The sequence below is a fragment of the Delphinapterus leucas genome, chromosome 10 (genome assembly GCF_059928025.1).
Source record: "Delphinapterus leucas isolate spDelLeu-1000000601 "Yukka" chromosome 10, BTC_Dleu_Yukka2, whole genome shotgun sequence".
Classification (NCBI taxonomy): domain Eukaryota; kingdom Metazoa; phylum Chordata; class Mammalia; order Artiodactyla; family Monodontidae; genus Delphinapterus; species Delphinapterus leucas.
The window spans coordinates 61,832,188-61,857,696 of NC_143138.1; the positions used below are offsets into that span (position 1 = coordinate 61,832,188).

At 42.2% G+C, this 25,509-nt stretch overlaps 1 protein-coding gene across 1 annotated transcript in view; it reads left to right on the forward strand.

The window, feature by feature from the left end:
• The window catches only part of SCN11A (sodium voltage-gated channel alpha subunit 11), a 134,096-nt gene that overhangs the window by 19,248 nt on the left and 89,339 nt on the right, over positions 1-25,509 (forward strand). Inside the window, exon 2 of the mRNA XM_089919152.1 lies at positions 8,381-8,428. The gene's annotated coding sequence lies outside the window, so the exon portion shown is untranslated. The remainder of the gene's footprint in view (positions 1-8,380; positions 8,429-25,509) is intronic.

The window sequence follows — 25,509 nt, forward strand, 5'->3', positions numbered from 1 at the left end:
TCCCATTTGTTTATTTTTGTTTTCATTTCCATTACTCTAGGAGGTGGATCAAAAAAGATCTTGCTGTGATTTATGTCAAAGAGTGTTCTTCGTATGTTTTCCTCTAATAGTTTTATAGTGTCCAGTCTTACATTTGGGTCTCTAATCCATTTTGAGTTTATTTTTGTGTATGGTGTTAGGGAGTGTTCTAATTTCATTCTTTCACACGTAGCTGTTCAGTTTTCCCAGCACCACTTATTGAAGAGACTGTCTTTTCTCCATTGCATATCCTTGCCTCCTTTGTCATAGATTAGTTGACCATAGGTGCGTTGGTTTATCTCTGGGCTTTCTATCTTGTTCCATTGATCTATATTTCTGTTTTTGTGCCAGTACCATATTGTCTTGATTACTGTAGCTTTGTGGTATAGTCTGAAGTCAGGGAGTCTGATTCCTTCAGCTCTGTTTTTGCCCCTCAAGACTGCTTTGGCTATTCGGGGTCTTTTGTGTCTCCAAACAAATTTTAAGATTTTTTGTTCTAGTTCTGTGAAAAATGCCATTGGTAATTTGATAGGGATTGCATTGAATCTGTAGATTGCTTTGGGTAGTATAGTCATTTTCACAATATTGATTCTTCCAATCCAAGAACATGGTATATCTCCCCATCTGTTTGTAGCATCTTTAATTTCTTTCATCAGTGTCTTATAGTTTTCTGTATACAGGTCTTTTGTCTCCCTAGGTAGGTTTATTCCTAGGTATTTTATTCTTTTTGTTGCAGTGGTAAATGAGAGTGTTTCCCTAATTTCTCTTTCAGGTTTTTCATCATTAGTGTATAGGAATGCAAGAGATTTCTGTGCATGAATTTTGTATCCTGCAACTTTACCAAATTCATTGATTAGCTCTAGTAGTTTTCTGGTGGCATCTTTAGGATTCTCTATGTGTAGTATCATGTCATCTGCAAACAGTGACAGTTTTACTTCTTCTTTTCCAATTTGCATTCCTTTTTCTTCTCTGATTGCCGTGGCTAGGACTTCCAAAACTATGTTGAATAATAGTGGTGAGAGTGGACATCCTTGTCTTGTTCCTGATCTTAGAGGAAATGCTTTGAGTTTTTCACCATTGAGAATGATGTTTGCTGTGGGTTTGTCATATATGGCCTTTATTATGTTGAGGTAGTTTCCCTCTATGCCCACTTTCTGGAGAGTTTTTATCATAAATGGGTGTTGAATTTTGTCAAAAGCTTTTTCTGCATCTATTGAGATGATCATATGGTTTTTATTCTTCAATTTGTTAATATGGTTTATCACATTGATTGATTTACATATATTGAACAATCCTTGCATCCCTGGGATAAATCCCACTTTATTATGGTGTATGATCCTTTTAATGTGTTGTTGGATTCTGTTTGCTAGTATTTTGTTGAGGATTTTTGCATTATATTCATCAGCGATATTGGTCTGTAATTTTCTTTTTTGTAGTATCTTTGTCTGGTTTTGGTATCAGGGTGATGGTGGCCTCATAGAATGAGTTTGGGAGTGTTCCTTCCTCTGCAGTGTTTTTGGAGAGTTTGAGAAGGATGGGTGTTAGCTCTTCTCTAAATGTTTGATAGAATTCACCTGTGAAGCCATCTGGTCCTGGACTTTTGTTTGTTGGAAGATTTTTAATCACAGTCTCAATTTCATTACCTGTGATTGGTCTGTTCATATTTTCTATTTCTTCCTGGTTCAGTCTTGGAAGGTTATACCTTTCTAAGAATTTGTCCATTTCTTCCAGGTTGTCCATTTTATTGGCATAGAGTTGCTTGTAGTAGTCTCTTAGGATGCTTTGTATTTCTGCGGTGCCTGTTGTAACTTCTCCTTTTTCATTTCTAATTTTATTGATTTGAGTCCTCTCCCTCTTTTACTTGATGAGTCTGGCTAATGGTTTATCAATTTTGTTTATCTTCTCAAAGAACCACCTTTTAGTTTTATTGATCCTTGCTATTGTTTTCCTTGTTTGTATTTCATTTATTTCTGCTCTGATCTTTATGATTCCTTTCCTTCTGCTAACTTTGGGTTTTGTTTGTTCTTCTTTCTCTGTTTCCTTTAGGTGTGAGGTTAGATTGTTTATTTGAGATTTTTCTTGTTTCTTGAGGTAGGCTTGTATAGCTATAAACTTCCCTCTTAGAACTGGTTTTGCTGCATCCCATAGGTTTTGGATCATCGTGTTTTCATTGTCATTTTTCTCTAGGTTTTTTTTGATTTCCTCTTTGATTTCTTCAGTGATCTCTTGGTTATTTAGTAATGTATTGTTTAGCCTCCATGTGTTTTTTTTTTTACGTTTTTTTCCCTGTAATTGATTTCTAATTTCATGGCGTTGTGGTCAGAAAGGAGGCTTGGTACGATATCAATTTTCTTAAATTTTCCGAGGCTTGATTTGTGACCCAAGATGTGATCTGTCCTGGAGAATGTTCCGTGCGCACTTGAGAAGAAAGTGTAATCTTCTGTTTCTGGATGGAATGTCCTATAAATGTCAATTAAATCTATCTGGTCTATTGTGTCATTTAAAGCTTCTGTTTCCTTATTTATTTTCATTTTGGATGATCTGTCCATTGGTGTAAGTGAGATGTTAAAGCCCCCCACTATTATTGTGTCACTGTCGATTTCCTCTTTTATAGCTGTTAGCAGTTTCCTTATGTATTGAGGTGCTCCTATGTTGGGTGCATATATATTTATAATTGTTATATCTTCTTCTTGGATTGATCCCTTGATCATTATGTAGTGTCCTTCCTTGTCTCTTGTAACAATCATTATTTTAAAGTCGATTTTATCTGATATAAGTATTGCTACTCCAGCTTTCTTTTGATTTCCATTGGCATGGAATACCTTTTTCCATCCCTTCACTTTCAGTCTGTATGTGTCCCTAGGTCTGAAGTGGGTCTCTTGTAGACAGCATATATATGGGTCTTGTTTCTGTATCCATTCAGCAACCCTGTGTCTTTTGGTTGGAGCATTTAATCCATTCACGTTTAAGGTAATTATTGATATGTATGTTCCTGTGACCATTTTCTTAATTGTTTTGGGTTTGTTTTTGTAGGTCCTTTTCTTTTGTGTTTCTCACTTAGAGAAGTTCCTATAGCATTTGTTGTAGAGCTGGTTTGGTAGTGCTGAATTCTCTTAGCTTTTGCTTGTCTGTAAAGCTTTTGATTTCTCTGTTGAATCTGAATGAGATCCTTGCCAGGTAGAGTAATCTTGGTTGTAGGTTCTTCCCTTTCATCACTTTAAGTGTATCATGCCACTCCCTTCTGGCTTGTAGAGTTTCTGCTGAGAAATCAGCTGTTAACCTTATGGGAGTTCCCTTGTATGTTATTTGTCATTTTTCCCTTGCTGCTTTCAATAGTTTTTCTTTGTCTTTAATTTTTGCCAGTTTGATTACTATGTGTCTCAGCGTGTTTCTCCTTGGGTTTATCCTGTACGGGACTCTCTGTGCTTCATGGACTTGGGCGGCTATTTCCTTTCCCGTGTTAGGGAGGTTTTTGACTATAATCTCTTCAAATATTTTCTCGTGTCCTTTCTCTCTCTCTTCTCCTTCTGGGACCCCTGTGACGCGAATGTTGTTGCATTTAATGTGGTCCCAGAGGTCTCTTAGACTGTCTTCATTTCTTTTCATTCTTTTTTCTTTATTCTGTTCCACAGCAGTGAATTCCACCATTGTGTCTTCCAGGTCACTTATCCGTTCTTCTCCCTCAGTTATTCTGCTATTGTTTCCTTCTAGTGTAGTTTTCATTTCAGTTATTGTATTGTTCATCTCTGTTTGTTTGTTCTTTAATTCTTCTAGGTCTTTGTTAAACATTTCTTGCATCTTCTCGATCTTTGCCTCCATTCTTTTTCCAAGGTCCTGGATTATCTTCACTATCATTATTCTGAATTCTTTTTCTGGAAGATTGCCTATCTCTATTTCATTTAGTTGTTTCTCTGGGGTTTTATCTTGTTCCTTCATCTGGTACATAGCCCTCTGCCTTTTCATCTTGTCTATCTTTCTGTGAATGTGGTTTTTGTTCCACAGGCTGCAGGATTGTAGTTCTTCTTGCTTCTGCCTAATAAAGGTTTATTGAGTATCTTCAATGTGCTAGGTAGTGAACATGTACTAACAAGATTAAATCATGACAGTTGTACCCAAAAACTTTAATCTAGAGGAAGAAATGGATTATTAAAGGATTAAGTTGCATGTGGTAAGTGTTGTTACAGAACCGAGTAAAACTTATGTTACACAGAGGAAAGGGAGAACAGCCTTGGGGAGGTGGAGACAGCCTTTATAGAGAGGACATTTGAACTTGATCTTGAAGGAGAACAGTTTGCCAGTGGAGGAGAGGTGGGCCAGCAGGATAAAGAACATGTGCAAAGTCAGACGTGAAAGAATGCACCCTATCCCAAGAATGAATTTCCCAATTACTGAGCAAGCCTCGAAGACTTGTAGAGCCAAACTTCACCCAGTCTGGACCAAACCAGACAAAAATCCAGAATCTCCTAACAGACTCCCAACAGGAAGAAGGAGTTTTAAGCCTTGCCAGACCTTGCAAAGTTCCTCTGACCTGTTTAGAGCTAAGCTAACCTATCCAAGTGATAGACTGCAATGCATTGCCCCCTAGAGTCAGTTATAGTGTAGATAACAGTAAAATTGGAAATGAAGCTTAATTTCAGTAGGTGGCAGTAGTCACAAAGCAGATATTTGTGTTTCTTTTCAGTTATTTTAGCTTTAGGTGTTGACCAGCTTTAGGGCTTAAACACACTGACTGGGTTTGGAAGCCAGAGCCTGGAGGGACCTTAGTCAGTCCCTCAGCCAGCATCACACGGTTTACAGTTGACCACCTTCACCAGTGGTGGACTCATCACAGTTCTCCCAGTGGAGTCCTTTCTCCTGAACCCGCAATGCTACTTTGGTTTTTAAGAGCAAGGGAACTTCATTATCAGAGTACTTACTATTGGAGTACCAATAATTACAAGTTGTGACGTAAGGGTCATCCCAACATGAAATGTTCACTAACAAATCTATCCTTACAAAGCTAGTCCCTGTTCACACCTCCTTCTGGCTTAACATGGCATCTACCCCCTCCCCCCCAACATTAGTGTCAGATGTTGTCACTGTGGTTACTGTGCCTACCAGTTGCAGAGTGAAATTGCCAATCTTGCAAAAGATGCAGGGTTTCACTAAGATAATGAAAGTGATGATTGAGGACTGATTCAATAATTGTTAGAAAACCTCCAAGAAATGAGAGCCTGGCAGAGTTTGTCTGGTTACAACTGAAAAAGAGAAAATCAACAAAGATGATGATATAATAGAGGCTTCTGAAGGGGACGATTAGAAATGCAAAGGATTTGGAGAGGCCCTGGGGAAAAGTGATGAAGCCCTTGACTATTTTGCAAAATTTACCTTTTTAAAAACCTTTCTGTGAAGGTCAAATAAGAAGTGATTGACTTCATATTTTGCTGTCTTAGAATTTTTTTTCAGAATAAACATGCCCCAAAGAAGTCTTGATTCATTTTTCTGTTCTAAGAAGTAGTCCATGTTTTGCAGTTATAATCAAAATGTGATTAAATATAAAATAAAATAAATTTACTATCATAATTTTTAGTTCTTTTTAAGATAAAGCTCCAATCCACACACACCCCCACCAACCCACACACACTATTTGCTCTAAAATGTTGCTTCCCATTTAAGTGAATTCACTTGAGGTGACCTTTCCCCAGGACTAATTATTCTCAGAAACTTTTTTTCTAAGGACTCCTATAATTCTACCCTGTAAGAGCTTATAGGGCGCACTAGGCATGAAGACATTTTAGATGTGTTGTGTGTTTGGTTAGCGAAGATTGCAAACCTGGCTGCAGATCGCTGGCCCAGTTCCTTCCCGCAAGAGGAGTGAGGTTTCCCCCATGATAGCTGCATCTGCTTGTTCCAGGCTTGAGCCATGGAAGTGGTGGACAGGCTTATAGAAGCTGCTCTCTGGGGTTCATGAGAAATTCAGCTGCTGATATAACCGACTGTTCGTCCTTCCTTTATAATGCAGCAGCCACATTAAACAAATACCATATGCTAACACATATATGTGGAATCTAAAAAAAAAAAGATTCTGAAGAACCTGTGGGCAGGACAGGAATAAAGATGCAAACGTAGAGAATGGACTTGAGGACACGGGGAGGGGGGAAGGGTAAGCTGGGACGAAGTGAAAGAGTGGCATGGACATATATACACTACCAAATGTAAAATAGATAGCTAGTGGGAAGCAGCTGCATAGCACAGGAAGATCAGCTCAGTGCTTTGTGACCACCTAGAAGGATGAGATAGGGAGGGTGGGAGGGAGACACAAGAGGAGATACGGGGATATATGTATATATATAGCTGATTCACTTTGTTATACAGCAGAAACTAACACACCATTGTAAAGCAATTATACTCCAATAAAGATGTTAAAAAAATAACTGGACAAATGCAAAAAAAAAAAGCAATTCATGTAAATAAACAATTTATAAAGTGAATCTCAATGCTAGGGGAAGCCCTTTTTTCAACATCTTTATTGGAGTATAATTGCTTTACAGTGTTCTGATTTGCATTTCTCTAATGATTAGTGATGTTGAGCAGCTTTTCATGTGCTTCTTGGCCATCTGTTTGTCTTCTTTGGAGAAATGTCTATTTAGATCTTCTGCCCATTTTTGGATTGGGTTGTTTGTCTTTTTGATATTGAGCTGCATGAGCTGCTTGTATATTTTGGAGATTAATCCTTTGTCAGTTGCAAATATTTTCTCCCATTCTGTGGGTTGTCTTTTCGTCTTTTTTATGGTTTCCTTTGCTGTGCAAAAGCTTTGAAGTTTCATTAGGTCCCATTTGTTTATTTTTGTTTTTATTTCCATTTCTCTAGGAGGTGGGTCAAAAAGGATCTTGCTGTGATTTATGTCATAGAGTGGGGAAGCCCATTTTTAAAAGTAGAGACTCCCCCTTTTATGGTTTTTGTAAGGATTAAGTGAGATTAAAGCTATGAAAGAATTTTAGTATGACACAATGAATGGAAAGGTATTTTTTTACTATTTAAAATGTATCAGGTAGAAGGTAAAGGGATTCCTTTTTTGGTTGAATCATTCATGTGCTATATATGAGCAGGAGAGCGATGTGATGGGAAGTTGGTTGTCAAGGTGGGAAGATCAGCCAGAGGAATGTAGATTGTCTGTAAAAACAGATAACAGAAGCCAGCAGTTATATTTAGTAAAACCATAGGCTGAAGGGAGAGCAGTGTGTTTCTATCCATTTTTCCAGGCATAAAAGCACAGTGCATTCTTGAGGAGGATTGAGCGTTGTGCTACATGAATGATTCGGTCACAGCCAATTCTGGATGGATTGAAATCCAGGTCTTTACTCTGTATCTTAACTGTGATGAATCAATTCATCAGGCCGTAAATAAAAAGCTTCACTGTGAGAGGATGTGTGACTGGAAAGGCTGTGTTGGACTTGGTTCCTCCACTGAAGGATCTTGGGGAGAACAGAACTGTTAAACAACTGGAGATTATTTTGCAATCTAAACCACAGACTGCAAATCCAGCTTCTTACCAGGACCCAGCAGGGGATGTACCTGAGGAAGTATGCCAGTTATAAGAAAGCAATTGCATGGATGTATATAAATGCCATTGGACCTTAACGTGAGAATATAGGCAGTGGTAAAGACAGAGGCAAACAGAGCTTGTGTCACGTCAAAAGGGGCAGCAGCCTCAACTCAGCTTCCCAGTTGCCCAGTGAGAATGCAGGCCTAGAATTGCCAGATCTTCTGGTTTGGTCAAAAGAAAAAAGAAATCTAGATGTTTATATGGAATTTCTCAATTTTTAGAAGTTCTCAATATTAATAAAATGTCAAAACACGGGTCTGCAGCTTTCTTTGTGATCTCTGCAAACACGTGGTGATGAGTGGAAAGCTGGGGATGCTCAGAGAAGAGAGAAGAGGGTGAAGGTGAGCCTGGCAGACGTCTGTGGCCTGAGGGACGGACCCTTTCACTGGGAGGAGGGCAGGTCCCCAGCTCCCTCTGGGTGGAGGTCAGGATGCAGAGGCTCATCTTCCCAGCACACTCCTGTAGCCCAAGGACTGGCTCTGACTTGGTCCACTTGCCCTCTTATCAGCTATTTCCCTAGGAGAATGATGGGGACATAGAGGAGAGTCTTTCCTTTGTTCATTTTTTGACGGAGCAATATGGAATTGTCAAAGTGATTGGAGGCAAAATTTTCTAACATTTGGAGAATTATAAAATAAAAAGTAAGAGCTCTCTTCCCATTTCTCCCCTCCTCTCTATTTCTATTTCCAAGAGGTAATCACTGATAACATGTCTGTTATTCCAGAAATTTTCTAAGCATATAAAACCATATATGTGATTTCTTTTTTTTTCTCCAGGAGACAGAGGAAGGATGATTGGCCATTGAACAGGGAGCACAGTTCCAGGTCTGTGGCTTTGTGTGTATAGTGTTTCCCGCTTGGGAGACCTTTCTTTTCCTCCTCCTCTCCTGGTGCGAATGCCTTGAAAGGCAGCACAGTGCAGAAGAGTGCAGACCCCCAGCCAGACTTTCTGGCTCCCAGCCTGGCTCTCCTGTTTACTAGCTCTGACTCTAGCTGAGTTACTCAGCCTTTTCATGCCACAATTTTCTCATCTATAAAAAGGGCATTAAAAGTAGAATCTGTCTCAAATAGTTGTTACGAGAAATAAACGTGTTTAAGTACATGAAGGGCGTGGGACAGGATTTGTCATCAAGCAAGTGCTATAGAGAGGTCTAGTATTTGTTTCCTTACTGTCAATACTAGGAAACCTTCCTCAATCATCCCTAATTCCTGCTTCTCTCTCCTCCTCCACCTTACCTCTTTTAGTGCTAACTTTGCCACCGAATTTGGCACCTAATTATATGGCCTCACATTGTCTCAACAGGGGTCATGTGTGCCTGTGCATTGCTGACCTGTCTAGGGCAGGTGCCATGCCTCTCACTTCTTTTTGTCTTTGCAGAGGCATCACATGAACAGAGATGAGCGGGGATGCAGGTGCGAGGACCTACGGGTCTGTGTCCTGCTCTGCTGGCTGTCTCAGAGGTCACTGAGAGGTCAGGGAGCTTGGGACACAGCTGCCCTTGCTTTGAGCTGCTTCTCTTGCTTTGAGCTGCTCTCTATATTACCCAGAAGGTGCCTTGTCAAAATTTAGAGCAAACAGTTTTAGAAACTGTTAGCTAGCACCAGGGCCTTAAGGGCGGCGATGCTCGGCACTTCTCCTCTCCCCAGAGAGCCTCTGAGATCATCTCAGTAAAATTTAATGCCTGGAAGTCAATTAGAGTGGCGAATTCTCCTGTAATCAAAAGAGGCAGTGCTTTTATTGGAAAGGTACAAACAAGAGGGGAAGGATGGCAGCTGTGTGAGGCTCTGTAGAGCTAATGGCTTAGGCTGGGAAAGTTATTTTGACAGAGTCAGACCATATCTACCAGGCATGAAGACAAGGAAAGGGGGCTGTGGAGTGGGCAGAGGGGGAAACAGGCTATAGGTGGCCTTCATGATTATCTTCAGAGTGTGCTGAAGCATTCCCAGAGCAGATTTACAGCTTCGCTTTCCTGGGTCATCCATCAGATCCATGAAGTGAGAAGAATTACTCTCCATCTCTCATTTTAGAGAGGATGAATGGAACTTCAGAGGGGTTAACATGGCACTGGAGTTAACACCACAGCCTCTCTACTTTCAGACAGTAGACCTTGCTGAAGTGAGGAGTGTGGATGAGGAGGCGGGGGAGGCCTTCTCTCTCTAAGCACATTCCCCGAAACTGGTACCTTCTCAGTGCCTGCTAAGAGAATTCTGAAAAGCTGTTAGAAGAAGTCATGTGAAATTTATGACTTAAATATTAGTGGACGGATGCACGGGTTGTACGTGTCTGTTCCATTTATTGCTGCATAACAAATCATCCCAAAACTGACTGTCTTCCAAAAACCATTCTTTATATTCACAGATCTTGTGGGTCAGGAGTTCAGGCAGGGCAACAATGAGGATGGCTTGTCTGCTCTATGATGTTTGGGGCCTCAGCTGGGAAGACATATAGCAGGGAGTCACTTGACAGCTGGAGGCTGGCATCTTCTAAGGGTCCAGTTGGCTGGACATCCAGGATTGCTCATCACATGGCTGGCAGCTGATGTTGGCTGGCAGCTGGGAGCTAAGCTGGGGCTGTTGACCAGAGCACCACATGTGTCTTCTCTAGCATGACAGTCTCAGGGTATTTGGTACTCTTCTGTGGAGGCTGGCTTTCCTCAGAGTGAGCCTCCCAAGAGAACCAGGCAGACCTTTTATGACATAGTATCTCTTCCACTCCAGTCTATTGGTCAAAGTAGTCACAGGCCTGCCCAGACTCAAGGGAAGGAACACAGACCCCACCTCCCACTAATGCTGAAGAATATGTAGCCATTGTTTTTAAAAACCACAGTGCTGTCTTATTCCTTTATGTCCTCACTCCTTTATGACCCCATTAATCCCTAATTACATAGGAGTTGTAGTTGAAGTCAGCAGGTGCTGGAATCCTACCCTGGCTTTGCCACTAACTAGCTGTGTGACCTTGGAAAAGTTACCTCACCCATCCAAATTTCTGTTTTCTCATTGATAAAAGTATTTATTACAAAATAAATAAACTTTTAGATATCTTTTGTCACGTATAAAATATGTTAAAATTTTTTTTATTGAAGTATAGTTGATTTACAATGTTGTGTTAATTTCTGCTATACAGCAAAGTGACTCAGTTATACACATATATAATTCTTTTTTATATCCTTTTCCATTATGGTTTATCCCAGGATATTAAATATAGTTCCCTGTGCTATGCAGTAGGACCTTGTTGTTTATCCATTCTATCAATATATGTAATAGTTTGCATCTACTAATCCCAAATTCCCCGTCCATCCCTCCCCTACCCCCTCCCTTGGCAACCACAAGTCTGTTCTCTATGTTTGTGTGTCTGTTTCTGTTTAGTAGATAGGTTTGTTTGTGCAAATATTTTAGATTCCATATATAAATGATATCCTATGGTATTTGTTTTTCTCTTTCTGACTTACTTCACTCAGTATGATAATCTCTAGGTCCATCCATCTTGCTGCAAATGGCATTATTTCATTATTTTTTATGGCTGAGTAATATTCCATTGAATATATGTACCACATCTTCTTTATCCATTCATCTGTCACTGGACATTTAGGTTGTTTCCATGTCTTGGCTATTGTGAATAGTGCTGCTATGAACATAGGGGTGCGTGTATCTTTTTGTACAAAATATCTTTAAAATGTAGCTGCCCTGTACAGCTCTGAGCAGGATTATGATAAGGGATTGGAATATTACCAAGCTGCAGGCAGAACTCTTTTGTGGGGCCGAAGCTTGGTGACCTTGGAGGGAGAAATGGGAGAGGGCCTTGAGAATGATGGTGGGAGATGGAGAAGGGCTGGGCTGAAGTGAGGGGAGTGTGTGAGGACCACCCAAGACAGGAAGGGACTGGAAGGTGATCCAAGAGGTCAGGTATGAGCTGTGGGGATACCACTGCTGCCCAAGACAGGAAGAGAACTCTAAGAAGGAGGGATGGGTTAGGCCAGAAACATTGATGATGGAGACCACAGGACATGTCCCTGGACAGGGGTGAGGAGGGTGGTGGTGGTGGTGGTGGTGGGAAGATGAAATTTCCTAGGCTCAGAGAGTGAGAGACAGACAGTAAGACAAGGAAGAGTATTGTTCCTTCAGAGTCCTGTGTGGCTCTGCCCAGGGCTGGAGGGGACATGTAGGGAGACTGGCTGCATGAATGTCAATAGCAGGCATTGGGGCTGTGCAGTCATGGGAAGTAACAGGTAGGCAGTGCTGGCTTCACGTGTGTGCAACCCATGCAGTCACACAGGGCCCTCACCTAGGAGGGATCAAGCTTGGTTTAATGCTCTGCTGTCACCATTTTGAAATTCAGATATAAACACTTCTCTTTTACAATCTATTCCCTTGTTCTCACCACTGAGGTACCGTATTAGAGCTAGGGTTCTTGGGTTGCAAGCAACAGAAGCCAACTTTTTCCTGTTTAAAATAGCAATTACGGTAACAATTAATGGAAAGCTTACTATGTGCCTCTGTGAGGGACCCAGAAACTTTATTAGGAATAAGAGAATAGTTATCATCAAGACCAACACCATCTTAAAATAGAAGCTCACAAGGGAAAGCTAAACTATACTTTCCCAGTAGAATACTGATAAGAACTTGACCAGAGCCTGTTGTCTGCCCACATTGCCTTCCCTGTCTTGATATTTTGGAAATCCTCCAGGAAAATTGAAAACCCTCTTCCTATTTTCCAAGTTAGGACCTCCTTCCCCTTTTGGACTTCATAATCTTTTGGTCCTCTTGTCAGTCATTTCTGGTTCACTCTCATCATTACCAACCAATCCCTTTCCCTCTTATTTCCCACTTCTCCACCCTGCCAGAGAGCTCAGTAGTACAGCTTGGTGAAATCATAGAACGAGCACTGCCCTGGGGCCATAGTGTCTGGGTTCAAATCTTGGCTTTGATCTTTATTATCTGTATGACCTTGACAAAGATCTTTAACCTCTCTGAGCCTCATCTGTAAAAGGAGTGAACAGTGCTTAACAAGCTGGTGTGATAACTCTGTGATTTTAGATAGATGGATAGATAGATAGAGATACACATATATACATCAATATAGATATATAGGTATATACATGTATATATCAATATCTACATATACACACACTTAGATGTCAATATATAAACCAATAGTTGATGACATACAAATCACAATCTGTAGTTTTCTTAATTAGCTATTCATTTGCCTATTTACCATATTCTTACTGCAGAATTGCAAGCTCCATTAGGAAAGAAAATTGGTCTGTCTTGCTATTGTACCATCCTCAATGCCTAGAACAGTTTCTGGAACATAGTAGGTATTCATTAAATATTTTTGTAAAAATAAATGTATGAATTGTTAAAAAATAAAATAGCAACTATGGAAGACAGAGGTGGGGGTGGGTTCATTTGATTGAAGACAATGTTGAAGAGCCAAGAAGAGGCAGATAACAGGCAGCTGTGAACATACTGGTCTCCAGCTGGACATAGCATCTGCCCCTCTGGAGGGACCTCAGTTGAAGAATGAGTAAACCCAACTTGGAGAATATGGTCTGAGAGAGCTCTTATTGAAAAGGACCTGCTGGTCATAGAGCAAGACCGCTCTGTGATGCCTCCTATGGCCTGGCAGTTGAGGAGGTGTCGCAGGTGGGGGGAAAGAGGGAGAGCTTGGAGAAGGATAACTGGTGTAGAAACCTTTCCAAAGTAATTGGACAAAAAAGAATTAAAAATGTGATGAACAGGACTTCATTTTACCCCATTCTCCTGGGAACAAATCAGTGAACCGATCGTTATCTTCACCAGAGGCCCATTTAGTAAGAGAACATTTGAAAAAGCACATAGAACTGAAGGACTTGTAATCTGTAAGTTTATCTCTAAGTAATTTCTGTCTCTAACTTCCTGATGGGTAAAACGCAAGACAAGCTTAGCTTAAGTCGAAAGTGGTTTTGTTTTTTAAATAGAGATAGATCGTTCTTTCAAGAAACCACTGGTGAGTCATGATGGCCAAAGGACTAGAATCAGAAACTTTAGAGTCCTTAGCAACCCAAAGGGGTTCTTACTCTGTTTCTTACAACCTCCCTGTAAGGTAGGTGCTATTATTAACTCATAGGTGAGGAAACTGAGGCACAGAGAGGTTAAGTAATTACCTTGTCTTGCTCCTAGGATGGGCAGGTCCTCATTCGTCCTGAAACAGTCCCTGGGGGTTTCAGAATGTCCTTGTTCATTCCTCCATTACTTCCTTTCTCCATTCAAGTGAGACTCAAGCTCCTGGCACAGGGGAGGGCAGGCTGCAGAGGGCCCGGTGTCCACTGAAACTCTATGTCATAGGGCACAGAAGTGCCCTTCCTCAGTCCCCAATATTCCTGCTTCTTACGAGTCCTCAACTGGGGGAGCCCAATGTTCTATACCCTTTGTCTGAGGCCTGAATATTGATGAGTGACCTGACCACTCTGAGCAGGGTGACGTGGAGCAAAGAACATCAACTCTCAGGGTAGAGGATAAATCACTGAGACCATCTAATCCAGGGGCCACAGACCCACAGGCTGCAAGAGCCACTCAGGCACCATGAACAAAATAAGTGGGACAAGAAGAGTGTGAGGGCTGCGGCTGTTGGCCTCATCTTAGAACAGCCTGACTTCTACTCAGCTCTGGCTTATTCTGCTACGTTGGACTGGCGCCCAACATTGTCAGATTTTCTGATTTTTTAAGAGAAGCTCGGCATTTTTTTTTCTCCTACCTCATGAGGTTATTGTAACAGCTGAAAGAAGTAACTCACCTAAAGTGCTTAGAACACACGTGTGGCATTGGAGGAAGCTCTGAGTAAGTGCTGGTCACTGTCATTATAGCATTTCACAGATGTGGAAACCACGGCCCAGAAGGGGCTTCCCAAGATCACAGCCATGTTACAGGCTAGCCCACGCTCCTGACCCGGTTTCCCCCTCCTGCCCCAACCCTTTCCTGGGCCATCCGCTATCTTCACTGCATAGCATGACACATTTTAGGTAACCACATAATGCCTTGCCACAGTATTTCTGCTGATTCCCTACTTTTAAGGAAATCTCCCTCCCTTGATAAACGAAACCTTTCTTTAAGTTTGTTCCAGCAAAACAATCTGCAAGGTTCTTTCATCTGCCTTTAGGTTCACATAGGAGTAGCAGCTTTGAAGCAGCTCCCCGCCCTCTTTTATTAACTCCAAGGGCCTGTATTCTACAAACTCAGACTTTTCCCTTTAAGTCAGGGGCTCACCTGCTATTTACCCAGGGCCATTAAACCATTAAGAAAAATGATGTTTCGTGGGCCAGGACAATTTGTGCACTTTGTTGAGAGTGAAGCTAATTTCCTCTTGCTTTGTGAAAAATGTTGTTTACTCTCATTAAAAGTTCCAGGAATTCTGCACCCTGAGCTGATCCAGGTGTGGTCCCAAAAGAGCAGGTAACAGGACTACCATTTCCTCCTGAACACTTGGCTTTTGAGCCCTAACAGCTCCAAACAGGGCTTGGTGTTGGCCTCAGTCTCTACTTTTGACTTATGCTTGTTCCCGTGGTTCTGAGTTAATGCCAACTCACTTTCCCTGTCAGATTAATCCCCCTCACTAGAAAGTCTGAGGTTGAATGGGGCCACTCTCTGTCCCTCCTGGTTTTTGAACTGGAATTCTCCCTGCGGATTGCCATGTTGCCTCCTTCTTTGTATTGGGATGGCCACCATGACACTTGACCTCAAAAATCTGTCAAAGTCAGACGGCCTGCTGCCCTTTCCAGAGGCCACAGATGAAGAGGGCAAAATGAGAAACTGAAGACCGATCTCTAAGGACACAACCACCGGGCTGCATCCACGAGGCACTGGCTCCCCTGGTTTTCAGTGTTACTACTTTTTCAGTCCTTCTCAGCTGACAGAGCTCTACTTCCTGTTGGAGCCAACTGTAAGCCGTTTTCCAGGTCTGTTTTTCTGAATTCCTTCTTGGAAATGTAATTAAGGTGCAAGGGGAGACAGCTGCACTCTTTGCATTTGCCATCAGGTCAGGAAGTGACATTCCTGGATAATAAGAATTTCCATAATAGATGGAAAGTCCAACCCCAGAGAAGGCTTGTGGTTGATGAAATTAAGGTTTTTCCAAATGAGGACGATAAGGAGCCACGTAAAATAAACTGTGGCCTTGGAAACTGTGACGTGTACCAACAGATGTAGGCAGAAGGATGGAAGTCTACAGAGAGGATAGACAAAGGAAGACCAGCGATAAACCAATGTCAAGGTTTGTTCAGCTGCAGCCAAGGGAGTAAGGCACTGTGTCTGGTGTTGCTGGTGTATCTCATCCTGGGTTTTAGGCAAACCAGTTCTCCACTGCATCAGAAATTTCAGGCTCTATATAGGTTTTGGTTATATATAAAAAAAAATATGTCTGCAATTACCTGATTCCCTTTGGCTTACTTCCACCCCTAGTGAGTAAACTTCTGGTTAATAATTTGGCTTCCCTGAAATTCTTTTTTTAATTTATTTTTTTTGGCTGCCTTGGGTCTTAGTTGTGGCACCGGGATCTTCGTCGAGGCATGTGGGATCTTTCGTTGCGGTGCACAGGCGTCTCTCTAGTTGTGGCAGCAGGTTTTCTCTTCTCTAGTTGTGGTGCATAGACTCCAGAGTGCGTGGGCTCTGTAGTTGCAGCGTCTGCGCCCTCTAGTTGAGGCGCACAAGCTCAGTAGTTGTGGCATGTGGGCTTAGTTGCCCCGCGGCATGTGGGATCTTAGTTCCCTGACCAGGGATCAAACCCGCATCCCCTGCATTGGAAGGCGGATTCTTTACCACTGGACCACCAGGGAAGTCCCTGGCTTCCCAGAAATCCTGATGTTGGGAAGAGGCTTCCTGGGATAGTAGTCATGACTATTTTGTTAAATAGATGAGATATTTCTGACCCATCAAAGCTGAGGACGAGATTCTGTGTCTGATTCGACCCTGCTAGACACAACCACCTACTGGAAACTTGAAAAGCTCCCAGATCTCTCCTGGGTTCAGAGACACCTGAAGCCTCTCACATGTCTCTCCTTGTCCTCCTGCCTTTCCCACAGTGTTCAGTTTGTAGTCTCCATACTGCAGACTTGGAGAGGGAAGTGGCCTGCCTGGGCTCCTGCAGTGAGTGCATGTAGCAGCTGCGACTCCTAACTCCCGTTAATGACTGAGATCACAGTACACAGTTGCCTGCACTGGTTCTGGGTATTTTGCTGCACTGCTCACCCATTAACTTCCCTTCCTGGAAAGATGTTTTAAAAACCACTTTGCTTCTGGAGTTGGGCTGTTGGCATGCTGCAGGCCTGGGTTAAATCTCAGTACAGATTTCTCGTTAAGGAAGTAGGCTGAGTGGTGAGGTTAGACCACGCTGAGGAGGATCTTAAATGTTTGCTGGGAAATTCTTGAATTTTGTAGGGAACTGGGAGACTTCAGCTTTTTCAGCTAAGAGGCAACCTGCCCATATATGAATTTTTGACTGTGTAGAGAATTGATTAGAGAAGACCAGGACTGGAAGGGTCTATTATAATGGTACAGATGCCAGAGGATAAGAGTGGGATTAGCATTCGAGATGGAGAAACAAAGTTAGAAGAGATTTTGGAGGAACGCTATGCAGAATTGGCAAAGAAGTGTTTTATGAAGGGTGAAGTTTAAAAGGTTCATGGAAGGCCATTTAAAACTTTATTAGTTATATGTTTATTTTTACGTGTTGAAGTCCCTGCCTGCCATGGTCTCATGTGAATGACATGGCAGAGGTCTGCAGAAAATGGACATGGAAATGGCAGTGTCTGGAGGACTCATAAGGTTCAGAAAGCTCTGCTTCTCAAAACCTGTGAGCAGTATGCCCTGCTATGCCTTCATGGTCCCAGGAAGAAGTTCTGACCCCACAGGAGAAAGCTTGTAGTGTCTCCCATGCCTCATTATCAAACTGGGAACCCAGAAGTTGAGTAAGGAAGAGAAAAGTTACACCCACAAGGAGTTGCCGGACTTTACTACTTTATGTCTCAACAATCTAAGAATCATTCATTCACTCATTCATTCATCCACTCATTCACTCAGTGGATACCATTGAGTGCCTATAATATATCAGGCACCATACTGGAAATTTAATGGTCAGCAAAACCAGGAGTGGTCATAGCCCTGGTGGAATTTAAAGAATCCAGAGGAAAAGACAGATGTTAATCGATCTCATAAACAAAGAGAAAACTGCCTCTGAGATAAGTGCTAAGGAGAGACTTGCAGTGCTCTGAGGCCTGAGAGTGGGAGGATTTGGCACAATCAGGGACGTCTGTGAAGTATTCCCAAGGAAATATCTTACACTGATATTTGAAAGGCTGGAAGGAGTTTAAGTGCGCTAAGAGTGTCGTGGGGAAGAGGGTTCTGGGGTGCAGCGGGGGACAGCATGTGCAAATACCCCGTGGCTTCAGGAGCCATGGAGAGCACTAAGGACAGGAAAGAAAGCTGTCGTGGCCAGGGAAAGAAAGAAGCGACAGGAGGCTGGAGGGGGCAAGGCCAGACCATGCCAGGTCTGTGAGCCATGGTAAGGGGCTTGTCTTTATCATTGCTTATCATGTTTAAAGCCTAATCACATCATGTTGTCTTCGCTATATTGCTTTTTTAGGATTATTTTCTATTTACGGCAAGTATTATTAATTTTTAATGTGTCATAGTGACTTATAGATTATTTTATAAAAATATGTTTAAGATTAAAAATTGACTTGATTTAAATAAAAATAGTAATAGTCATACAGGTGGTAAGCAGAACTATCAAGAATTGCAAACATGATGTGGAGTCAACTCTCATGGAAGGAGTGTTGGTGCTGATCACAAGTCTAGTTACCATCCATCACCATGCAATTGACCCCTTTCACTTATTATACCCCTTCCTTTCAGGTAACCACTAATCTGTTCTCTATATCTATGAGTTTGGTTTTGTTTTATTCTGTTTGTTTGTTTTGTTTTGTTTTTGTTTTTTTTTTAGATTCCACATGTGAATGAAATCATATGGTATTTGTCTTTCTCCATCTGACTTATTTCACTTAGCATCATACCTTCAAGGTCCATTCATGTTGTCGCAAATGGCAGGATCTCATTCTTTTTTTATGGCTGAGAAATATTCCATTGTGTGTGTGTGTGTGTGTGTGTGTGTGTGTGTGTGTGTGTGTATATATATTATATATATATATTATATATATATAATATATATATAAAAGAAAAGGAGTAAAGAATGGAGATTGTTGGACACTATGCAAAGTGAAATAAGCCAGTCACAAAAAGACAAATACTTTATGCTTCCATTTATATGAGATACCTATGAGTAGTGAATTCAGAGAGAAAAAGTGGAATGGTGGTCGCCAGGGGCTGGGGGAAGGGTAGAATAGCCAGTTAATGGGTGCAGAATTTCAGTTTTGCACAATGAAAAGAGTTCTGGAGATTGGTCTCACAACAATGTGAACACTTAACAGTATTGAACTGTATGCTTAGAAGATGGTACATTTTTATTTACAATAACCAAGATACGGAAATAACCTAAGTGCCCATTTAATTGGACTTACAATAGGCTTTCTTAATCTATCCTCCATGTCTCTTAACCCCGCTTACTTGTTTTGCATCATTTTGTGTTCTTTTGCTGCACTTTGGTTTAATTTCTTTATATTTATCTTCCAGTTTTAAAATTTTCTCTGCCTGTGTGTCTACTCTGCTGTATAACTTGCATACTACATTTCTACTTGCAGTTGCTAAATATTTTAATTTGTGGACGTTCTGTTTGTTTCATTTTAAAATTTGCCAAGATCATTCTCTATAGTTTCTCGTTTCCTCACATTTTTTCTGTTAGTTCTTAAATTTTCTGTCTGATAATTCTAGTACCTAAAATCTTTGTGTTGTCCATTGCTTTGACTGGCTCTCACTGATGGTGACTTATTTCTTTCTATGTTTTGTGATTTGGATTGTGAACTGCTAATTTTTATTAAAACCTTATTTGTGGGAATTGCTTGAAGCCTGAATCAGAGTGGAATTTCTCCAGAAAGGATTTGTATTTGTTTCTGCTAGCCTCCTTCTAGAGGCAGTTTTATTTCTTGTTCACCTTACTTTGTGGGTGTAGCCCTTAGATGCTCCAGTTTTACACAGTGGACTCCTCTGACATGTTCCACTTTAGGGGCCCCCAGCCTTTCTCTCCTGCTCCGTACTCTGTGTAGCCATCTAAACAGCAGCATAAGGGCTTGAGGGCGTGGCAGAGGTCCTTTAGGTAAAAGATAGTTCCAACACTCTCTTTCATCCAAGGGTTTCTGTTTTCTCTTTATCTCTAGAGTCCTCAGAGCTTTTTAAGTATTTTAATTTTTCATCTTTTAATATTTTATCCAGTATTTTAATTGTTTCAATTGCAAAATTATTTAGGGTATTTAGCTCTCCATGTCAGTCCAGGGTCCTCTTTAAGCTTCACATTTTCTTTATATAAAAACCATTATCTCATATTCCTTTCTTTGTTACTGTTTTGATTTTGCGATATGTGTATATATGTGTGTGTGTGTGTGTGTGTGCGTGTGGGTATAAATAAATATATATATATATATATATCTTCAGTTCTGACTTCAAGTAGAACCTATGAGCCTCTAATTAACAGGCTTGTGAAAAAGTTTTTTTCTCTTGAGATTACATTTATTTATACAAAAGTTTCATGGAGAGGAGTATAGCAATTAATTTTTTGTTGTGATAAAACTGAAGGTTGAGAATAGTGTTTAAAAATAAAATTAAATATAAATTTAAATTAGGAAAAGGAACATGGTCTTCAAACTTATACCTGTGCTATAACTCTGTTTTTCTATGTCTGTAATCATAAGAATATCTTTTGCTAATGTTTGTTAAATTGTCCTGTAGGCATGTGGATTTCCACATTTGAATGTTGTCTGCCATTATCTTGTAACTATAACTCTCTAGGCCTTGCTAATAATTGTCATACAAGCATTACTTGTGAAATCCTGGTCTATAACAGATCTATATGTTTCTAAATTTCTCTTTTTGATGATGGTGTTATCAGGCTCACTTTGTCTGCCTCTTCTCCCTTTCACCGTGGAATTATTAATTTTTTCCCAGAGTGTAACACATTCTTTGTCTTAAGTGTTAGCAAGATTTTTTTTCTATGCAGCCCACAATGAGTTCAATATGCTTGTATCTGCACTCCCAACTGAGTGAAGGTAGAAGCTGTGTCTTACTCATTTCTGGGTCTAAGTGGTTTATAATTTAGGAGGAACTCAGGAATATAATGAATAGAATAGAAACATAAGAAGAAAAAACAGCGTCAGAATCCAAGTTTTTGAATAGCAGTTAATCTGCTGTTGAGGCCACCTGGCTTTCTTCAGGTTGCGAGACGTCTGAGTGGGGTCCAGCAGGGGCAGGGTTGGTGTTCAGAACCTGCCACTCAGCCCAGCCCTCTGATTCTGCCTCTCTTAGGCCACCTGGCTGCCAACAGCTCCAGCTAAAGGAGCACCAGAGTGTGGGTAATGGGACCCAGCCACCACGGGAGGCTGGAGTGGGAGGTTGGCCCAGTACTTGTCATCTCTGCATGATGGCTCTGTGGTCCTGGGGAAGCTACAAGCCTGAGACTGCTCCCACCTCCCCTCCCCATTCAGGGAGGCCCAGCATTTTGTTCCCTCCAATTAACTGTGCATAACAACAAGGAGTGAAACCAAGTGATTTAAGTAATAATTTATCATATTCAGTTCACCATTAACAGCCGTCTAGTGTTTCCTTTGCCCTTTTAAATGAGTCTTTGTTCTGATGCTCAGCTCTTTTGTGTATTCCATAAGCTTTTAATGCATGCCTTCCCTCCCTCCCTCCCTCCCTCCTCCTGCCTTCCTTGAGCTTTGAAGCACTAGTGTATTTCTAGAAGCAGCTGAGCCACCTCTCATCTAGCATCCTTGTCCCATTTAATAGGGAACTTGAGTGTTAGTTTATGAGCATGAACTCTCGGCTGCATGCTGAGAAATGCAAGGGAAAAGGATACAGTCTTTGCTCTGGACCAGCTTTCAACCTAACTGGGGGGATGAGGCTCATCCAACATGAAGCCTTCAGAGGAGGAAGGAGGGGACCGTATTTGTCAGTGTCAGCAAAGTTCGGCCTTGCTGTGAGGAAAGCTCCCTGGAGGAAAGGACTGAAACCAGTTCTGAATGTTGGTGTGGATTTGGGGAGGAAGTAGAGGAGAGGGCAGCCCACGCAAGGGCCTAGTGGGAGCACAAGTGTGGATTTGGGCAAATCTGGCGTGAGGGCAGGTGAGGTAAAGTCAGGGAAGTGAACCTTAACCAGGGTAGCACTGATTAAGGGAGCCTTTTGTCTGCCTGCTTGCTAGTTTGTCTCACCTATGGGATCAGCTGGCCTATGAGCCTCCTTTTCTTAACCCCATGGTTTCTGGGGTGTGGAGAGCCCGACCTTACAGAGGAAGTCAGGCAGTTTTAGGTTTTCTTAGTTTATTTACTTTCACAGCTGTATTCTAGTGGGCTCTGTGTGTGTGCGTGTGTGTGTGTGTGTGTGTGTGTGATCAGGTATGTGTGAATGCACACCTTGGCTCTCAGGGACTCTCATCAGACAGTTATGTTTCTGGATTTGGCGCTGGGGTGGTAATAACTGAACTGGGGCAGCAGGGGCCATAGCTTTGAGTCACTGAGGCTGTGAGACCCTGGGCCCCTGAAGAGGCCCTGATAGCAGATCTGTCCCTACCTCAGGCCTGTTGGGCTCCCTGATGGTGGAGGACAGGCCTAAGCATGGGGAGACAGGGAAGCCTGTGCCTTCGGAGGAGCTGAAGGAGCGCCTACACAGGTCCATCCTCTTGAGCAAGGTCCCGGGGCTCTGGGGTCACATTGAGGGTCCCATAGTCAGGGTGTGCCCACAGCCCAGTGCACTGTTCCCTTCTCAGAAGGAAACACCATGCTGGGGGAGGGGGTCTCACTGGCCTTCCAAGGAGCCAAGGTGCTAACAGACTGGACTGCCCAGGGCACAGATCATCCCGGAGAGTGAGCTGAGGAGGGAGACGATGTGGAGGGACCCCATGGTCTGACTCTCCAGCCATCTAGGAGCCTGTATTCATATGCTCACTTCAGGGTGTCTCTTGGCTAAAATGTCTTAAAAATGAGGCCTCAGGGGGAAAAAAAAACATTAAGATTTCTTTTTAATTTCTGAAATTAAATATAAGTTGAAAGCAAGCAAAATAAGACAACATTACCTTTAATTCCAAACTATGGCAATCCAATGATGTGGAGACCTACTTCTTTACTCAGATGTCTTTGGGGAAGAGCATATTATTTATTTGAAAGAAATACTCAGAGAAATTGCTTGAGGTGGAGGGTAAGACCCCAGGGGCATGCACGTAAAAAAATAGATGGGGCATCTTTGAAACTGTTATGCTCGAGGCATCAAAAGAAATTTGCCTCATTCCTGAGAGGAAAGTTGGTAGGAAATTTAGGTGAATAGAAAGAACTGAGGGTCCAGTGGAGTTGGGGAAAGCCAAGAGAGATCCTCCAGGGCCAGAAGTGAGGGGCAACAGGATTGGATACAGGTGACAGCAGAGGGACAGGCAACTAACATCTGTGCGACAATAAAAGGACACATTCTTTTAATGGCAACAGATGGCCACAGGGTCAAGCATACCTGGGGGTTTTGGTTGGGCCACCTTATACAGAAGTAGCCGGGGAGGTTCTGTGCTCAGGATTTTAGAGAGAGAACCGAGTGTCATCCAGTTTAGGTTTTGACCTGAAACAATTAACCCGAGGCCACATGGTGAACTGAGGAGGAAGGTCTTCCAATTTCTCCTGTGACACTCAGTTATTCTATTTCTGAACTTAAACCTCAGTTAGCAGATATTGTCTCTCTTCTATGTACACTCATTTCCAGATGCCTTTAAATTTGCTCTAGAAATACCAACATCCTCTTTCTGCCTAGTCAGGAAAGAACAGAAAAAGAAAGCTGAAATGTCATCTCGAACACTGACTGCAGCCCCTGGACCACCTTCAGCCTCCAGGGGATGGTGGGAAGGGGGCGGGGGGCGGGGGGGGAAGGATGGGAAGCGGGGGAGGTCAGGAAGGCAGCTTCACAGTCAGGTCAGATGTGTTTCTTCCTGTTGCTGCAGCTCAACTCCCTTCCTTTGCATTCCCCAAGGACTGACTGTGCAGATATCTGATGTCACGCAGGCCACTGAGCTTTTGCTGAAAGCCTAGACCCGTTCTTCCCTTTTACAAGCTTGGTGGTGCTGCCCCTTTAAGACTTTTCCTTGGCTTTACCTCTTCCCTTTGTCCCTAACAAGCCCAAGACCAAGCCGAGAAGAACGAAGCCAGGGTAAATTGAGAAAAAATATTTGAAACCTATTAAGTGTGGCTACAAGTTTATTGCAATTCTTAAGTTAATTATATCCTTTTTGACTTCCAGCCAGTCCCTCACTGGGCTTCCATATAGACTTGGCCACCTATCCCAGCCTCAGGCTGGCGGCATGCCTATCTGTCTGCCTCATTCCTTCCCTCCCTCCTTCCCACCACCTCTTCCCCCCTCCCTCCTGCACAATTAAGTAGCAATCCTCTGTAGCTACTACCTCCTGGAGCTTAAATGTGGTCAGGGCTGTAGTGTGTATAAAGAATTTGAAGTGTGTGTGTATTTGTATCCCTGTGAGGGGCAGGGACATGGTAGATAGTGGAAGATCACGTATATAAACGTTTTCTCTTACCTCAGCCACAAACATTTATTTTAGCTTGTACCTTACAAAGTGTTATCCCCTGGTCATTTAAATCTCATGAATCCTTTGTACAAGTAGGTGTTATCACTGTACATCCAGGTGTTTACGGATGAAGAAACTGAGGCTCAGAGAAATTTTACAAAGGGATTGATCGCACAGCTATTAGGTGGCAGAACAAGATGGGATTCAAGACCAGGTGTTCAGTTCTAAGTTGTGTGTGTGTGTGTGTATGTGTTTCCTCTCTACACTACACTGGTTCTCAAATAACAATAGAGTTGTATCTTTGTATAACATTTAAGAGTACAAAAGGAAGTTCATTCATATTGCCTTATTTAATCATTAAAACATTATGATGTTGGTGCTGTCCCCATTTGGGTTCTTTAGGAGTTCTCCTCCCGGATCTATCCCCAGGTTGGCATTGGGAGCTCCCTGACCTCTAGCTTCCTGATCCTCTGTTTATTGGTTTAGAGTCAGGCCCCTGAGCCAGGTGAGGTCACTCAGCCCCTTCCCCGGGAATTTTGAGAATGAAAAAGGTCAGCATGTAAACACAGTGGTTGAGAGTGCCCATTTTCTGTCAGGTCAGCTAGGACCAGAGAAAGCCAGTGTACAGTAAGACAGGAGAGCAAAGAGGCTGGGGAACAGCAACAGAACCAAGAGATGAGGAGAAGCAGAACTTCCTGAACGTCCTGCAGGTCTTCAATCTTTGGTTCTATTCCATGAGAGTCAGCAGCTTCTCTTCCCTTGGATTCTGTATGACACTCCTGTTCCCTGCCAATAAAATCTTTTTTGCTTATACTGTATACTAGGGTTAGGATTTTCTTACTTGCAACCAAAAGAACCCTGAAAAATACATATCAGAAAATGGAAGCAGTGAACTAAGCACTAAATATAGGTACAAGAAGTGAACGATAGGAGTTAGAGGATGGAGCAGTTTTTGCTGTTGCGTTGCAGGAGATCTCATGAGCTGGGCTTTGAAGCCTTGCTCACAACCTACATGTATGTAACCATTTGGCAAACCCTGTGGAGGGGAAAGAAGAATACACAGGAACCATCTTTTAGGAAGTTTCCGAGCATAGCAGATGCTTTCGGTACTCCTGACACATTCCGTCAGACTACCTCTGATTTCAGCTAAAGCTGTGCTGGACAGCTCTTGTGTACTAACAGCATCCCACCTCAAGGGTCTGTCTTGCTTCCCTTG